We start from the raw sequence: 6,000 nt of genomic DNA, 5'->3' as shown, positions 1-6,000 counted from the left end.
CTTTTAACTTTCAAATCTCCAGCCACTTGTCAGATCACGGACGGATTATTATTCTTTTCAACTATCTACAGTCACACTTGTCGGATCACGGACGGATCCAACTATTATTATTATTTTTTTTTTTTAAACTATCTACAGTGTCTACTAACGCACCGTTTTATTCATTCCACACCCCCCAACTAGTGAGAGACATAGTCCTTATTGAATCGAACGAAAGAAAACAAAGTGCACAGATCTCAACAAGCAAAACAAACAATCAACATAAAATATAAAATCAAAGCAAACAAACAAAATAAAAAACAAAGCAAATAAAGAAAACTGTAAAGAAAAAGGAAATCAAGACACTTCCCTGGGATTTACAATGTACGGCCCACTCCATCGGGATTTGCAAAATTTTTGAAATTGTTTTCTTAGCTCGGAGAGAAACCGACGTTTATTTTGGGTGGACCATTCAGAAGGTGTTCTCTCAGTCCCTTGAAATGGTAAAGAAGAATCTACAAAAAAATCAAAAAATTCAAAATCATCTTCATTATCAGAAAAAGGAGAATTTGAGCAAATAAACTTCGTTGGTGTCAAACTCTCCACAGCATTCAAACCACTTGTGTCATCACAATGTGCTGGTATCTTGCAGGTGTTGAACACGTTCAACTTAAGTGCCATGTTCCCAAAGGTAAGTTTCACAACTCCACTTTGGCCAGCTGCCAATCTTTGAGGATAGGGTACCACAGGTTGGTATCCCTTACTTGTTTCAGCATCTGCACTCACAGGCTTCTTTGGTTTTGCTACCTCTGGTTCTTTTTCAGCTTCATCCGTCTCTGCTGCATCTTTAGGCGTAGGAGCTATTACCTCTGTGTATATTGTCATCTCAGGTCGGGGAACTTCCTTCCCACTTCTCAAGGTAAGAACAGCTTCTGCTGTTTCAACAACGTCTCCCTTTTCTTGAGCATCTAATGCAGAGTTCAAGTCGCTGATAGAACTTCTCAGCTCAGTAATGGCTTGCATTGTCTGAGCTTGTCCCTGCATAAAAGCCTGTAATGTTTCCTCAAGGGTTTCCTTATATGGAGGCTGTGCAGGTACATGAGGTTGAAATCCAGGATGAGCTACATAAGGATAGCTCTGAGGATTTTGATATGGCGGATACTGGTGCTGAGGAGGTGGGGACCAACCAGGCTGATCATATCTCCACGAGAAATTTGGGTGATTTCTCCACCCCTGATTATATGTGTTGGAGAAAGGCTGATTCTGTGCTTGATTGACCCAGTTGGTTGATTGTATTGGCTCAGACCCACCTTCTTGAAATACTGGCATGAATTGATACATCATTCTAATATGGTGGAGATGAGTGGTTGATGCAAATGAGATGAGTAAAAAATAAAAATAAAAAAACAATAACAAGTTTAAATTTAAGTTAGACAACTTATCCCCGGCAACGGCGCCAAAAACTTGACTCACTCAAAAATGAGTAGCACTAATGCTATCCTAAGTGCAGGAGGATGTCGTGTAATAATTAGGAATAAATTCCTAGATCGTCTCCTCAGGGAAAAGTTGCTTAAAATTAAACTTGTTGAAAAAAATGTGAAAAACTTCACAAAGAGAAAATAAGAGGATGATATGTACAATGGATGGAAAAGTGCAATGAAAATCAAAATTTACTGGTCGTGAACCAGATTCATGTTTGTTGGATTTAAGTGCAGCGATGAAATGTAAGGAATTAAAATGCAAGAAAGTAAATTAAAATTGCGGAAATTAATAGACTGAAATTTAAAGGAGAAAGAAAAATAAATGACATTAATTTAAATAGAGGAATTAAAGGTGCAATGAGAAATAAATGACAGTAATTTAAATAGACAGAAATTAAAGGTGAAAGGAAAAATAAAAGACATTAAACTGAAATTAAATAAAAAAGGAATTGTAAGGAATAAACTTGTTTTGTTCGGAAAGAAGAGGAAGTAAAATGGAAAACCAAAAACCCAGCTGCTTGAAACTAAAACGAAAAAGAAAGTAGATCAAATAAAATTCTGCTGCTTGATTCTAGCTTCTAAACGAAAAGTAACAAATGCATAGAATTCAAACAGCTCGCCTTCAGTCAAACTGAAAGAAAGATAAAATGAAACTCCAAGCTACTGCAAGGTCCAAACGAAAAGTAAAGAAAAAATAACAAGCTACCACTGCTAGAGCTAAACGAAAACAAGAAGGAAAGAAAAGAAAATCTGCTGCTATCGCCTGAACAACAAAATAAACACTGAATGAAGAAAATAAAACTCAAACTCTACTCTGCTGCCTCCAGCTTCTAAAGAAAACAAGTAAACAAGTCAAAAACTAAAACTCCTCTCCCGTATGAAAGCAAAGCCAGCTGCTTCTAAAAATGGAAGGAAAATAGGTAAAAACTAAACTAAAAACTGCTGCTCCTTCTAAACAGAAAACAAAATAAGAAAACAACTGAAATAAACTGCCCGAGCTAACAACTGCAAAGTCTGAATGAAAAGCATAAAAACTTTAAACTAAGCTACTGCTCCCGAAAATCGACTCCTCTTCATTTCAGCTTTCTTTCCTTTTATAGCCGTGTGTTGCTGTGTTCATTGCATGTGTAATGTGGTTGCATTGTGATTTTCTTTCTTGCTGCAGCAGCTTTCCAGTCCAAGCCGAAAAAGAAGAATGACTCCCCCTCCAAATTCTGCTGCTGCCTACCCCTGCTTTGCTGCTCGTCCGTTCCCTCTTGCCCAGCTATCCAGTCCAAGCCGAAAAAGAAGAATGCCCTTTCCTTTCTCAAGTTAAACCAATCGGTTCTTCTCCACTCTACCAAACTGACCCCACTTATCACTTCTTCAATCTCGGCTGCACCATCAAATTAATACTTTTAATAAAATTCCAGCACCATTAGTTGACTACACGGTTGCTCACCCACTCTCCTTCAATCACGGCAAAACATATAATTCTGTCCCCTTCTTGATGAGTACTTCGGCTGGCTGGTTCCTTTCTTTTCTTTAATCTCTTTTCTTTAATGACACGTTCAGCTAACCGGTCTTCCCCAACTTGAATGAGAACACTTCTTTTTCTTTCTCAGCTGCACTCCCTTTTCTTCTCTTTGGTTGTTGAAATGTGCCTCCCATTCATTTAAGCTGGCTTGTCTTCTTTTGCTTTTTATTTCTTTTATTTGCTCGACTTTTCTTCACACGTCTCTCCCTTAAATGAACGAAAAGTATGAAAGGAACCTTGACTAAACGAGAACCTGTGCCTCTTTCCGTGAAGTCTGCCAGCCAACTCCACGAAACAGTAGCCAGCTAACATAGCACTCGAAAAAGAAATAAATAAAAAAAGAGCAGGTCTTCCAGCCACGCCTGCATGTGTCCGAATTTGAATGCTGTCATGCATGTGTGAGTGCTGCAGCAGCCGAGTGATCTGCATGTGTGTGGTTTGTTGAGTGCATCTTCGTGTGAGTGGAGTTGCTGTCCATGTGTCTGGGTCCCATGCAAGGTGTTGTCCGAATGTTTTTCTGGTTTTGCACTTTTCTTTGCTGCAGCATGTGTGAGTGGTTGCATCGTGTGAGTGGTGCTGTTGGCTGTCCGAGTGGTCTGCTGCATGTGAGCATGTGTGCATGTGAACTGCATGTGTATTTGTTGTTTTGATGCAAGTTGAGTGGTTGTGGATCCCATGCATGGTCCGAATGAATGGTCTGCATGTTTTTGTTGCATGTTGCCGAAAGCTTCTTCACCATCATCCTCTATCTTTCTTCCAACTCAATATCACCACCTACACTGCATCATGCACATATGGTTGTCACTTGTTCACAAATAATAAAAATAACACTCAAAAATAAATTAAAAGAAAAATAGATTATCACAAATAAACTATATATGTGAGGAAATATTGTCCCATTAAATCATAGTTATAAAATTAAGCATAAACATGATATTAATCAATTAAAAATCGCAACTCGTATTTATGCTTATTAACTATTTTTTCATTTAAAACCAATAATAGTGTCATGAAGAATTTAAAAAAACATTGGTTTTAAATAGCTAAAATATGCAATATTTCAGCTCAATCAATGGTTTTACTAAGCCAGCTAACATGTGCTTTGAAAAAGAATTTTTCTGGATCCAGTTACACGATCTTCCTCTTGCTTGTATGAATGACAAGTTTGGGAAGATGGTTGGTGGTAGGTAGGAAAGGTGGTTGAGATAGATGTAAAAGAGGATGGATGTAGTTGGGGTGAATTCCTGAGAGTTAAAGTAGAAGTGAATATAACAAAACCGATAACTAGAGGAAGAACAGTTAATGTGAAAGGGAATGAGTTGTGGATTCCTATAAAATATGAAAAGATGCCACGAATTTGTTTTGAGTGTGGGAAGTTCTTTCATAGCAATCTGGAATGTGTTGGGAAGGGTGGAAGGAAAAAATTACAAGGGGAAGGTGAAGGTCAGTTTGGCATTTGCCTGAGGGCTGGACTAAACCAAAAGAGATTTGGGATGGATGGCTATAGAGGCTTTGAAGCTAGTGGTACTAAAGGAAGCTATGATGTTGCAAAAATGGATAGAAAGGTGAGTGATGAAGTATCTGTTACAAGTGAGGGGAGGGCAAAAAAGAAAAAGGAAACTGAGGGAGATGTAGATGCTGGAAAGGAAGTGACAGGTGCAGTTTCGACTAGTTTGGTAGCCATAGGGGTGGATGTAGCAGAGGGAGGTGGGGAAAGATCCATGACAGAAGGCTTGGAAGGGGAAATGGTGGTAAAAATAAAGGAAGGGCAGGGAAAGACAGATATGAGGCAGAATGGGGAGGGTCTTTTGGTGGAGGTCGAGGTGCAGGAGTCAATTGAGGCTTTGTGTGGGGAAGTTATGGGCAGCGAACAGAATCATGTGGTGGGGATGAAAGGTGGAAAAAATGAAGGTAAAAAGGAGAAGTCTATAGGGGAAGGAAAGTGGAAGAGAAGGGCAAGAGGAAGAGGGATAGAGTCAGGGTTTAAAATAGGCAAGATCCAAGGTAAAAGACCTGTGGATGATGTCATACAGATGGCTCAGGAGGGCAAGGAGGGGAAGAAGGTTAGAAGAAAGGAAAATTTAGAAAATGAAGCTAATGTTGAGGCAGAGGCTGCTATGCAGCCCTGCCAAACACAATGAAAATTTTAAGTTGGAACTGCCGAGGGCTTGGGAACCCTCGGACAGTTCAGGACCTTTGCTTAATAGTGAAGGAAAAGAAGCCCAACATTGTCTTTTTAATGGAGACAAAATTGATTAGTGTTAAAATTGAATGGTTGAAAAGTAGGGTGGGATTTCAGAATTGCTTTGTGGTGGACCTAGTGGGGTTAGGGGGAGGTTTGATCCTGTTTTGGGACATGGAGGTGGAGCTGGAGGTGTATAACTACTCTCAGAGACACATCAATTCATGGATTACTGACAGAGATTCTAAGTTCAGTTGGCTTCTCACTGGCTTTTATGGTCATCTCGAGGTGCAAAAAAGGCAGGAGACATGGAGACTGTTGGAATCTTTTAAGCCTTCAAAAGAGGAAGGTTGGTGTGTCCTGGGAGATTTCAATGAAATTGCTATGGATGCTGAAAAGGAAGGGGGAAGGCCACGGAAGGAGTCTCAAATGGCTTCATTTAGAGAGGCTCTTGAAGTGTGTGAGTTGCATGATGTGGGGTGGAGGGGAAATAGATTCACTTGGAGTAATAAACATAGTGATGAGACATTCACTAAGGAACGGCTAGATAGAGCAGTGGTTAATTCTAGTTGGAATGATACATATGTTGGCAGGGAACTTGAAATTCTGGTCTCAAGATGTTCTGACCATAAACCCATTCTTCTCTGCTGTAAAAAACCTACAAGTCTTGAAAGACTCAAAAACTTGACTCACTCAAAAATGAGTAGCACTAAAGCTATCCCAAGTGCAGGAGGATATCGTGTAATAATTAGGAATAAATTCCTAGATCGTCTCCTCAGGGAAAGTTACTTAGAAATCAAACTCGTTGAAAAATGTGAAAAACTTCACAAAGAGAAAATAAA

The sequence above is a fragment of the Carya illinoinensis genome, chromosome 3 (assembly GCF_018687715.1).
Source record: "Carya illinoinensis cultivar Pawnee chromosome 3, C.illinoinensisPawnee_v1, whole genome shotgun sequence".
In the NCBI taxonomy this organism is placed as follows: Eukaryota; Viridiplantae; Streptophyta; class Magnoliopsida; order Fagales; family Juglandaceae; genus Carya; species Carya illinoinensis.
Note: the sequence above shows the minus strand (reverse complement) of the source record.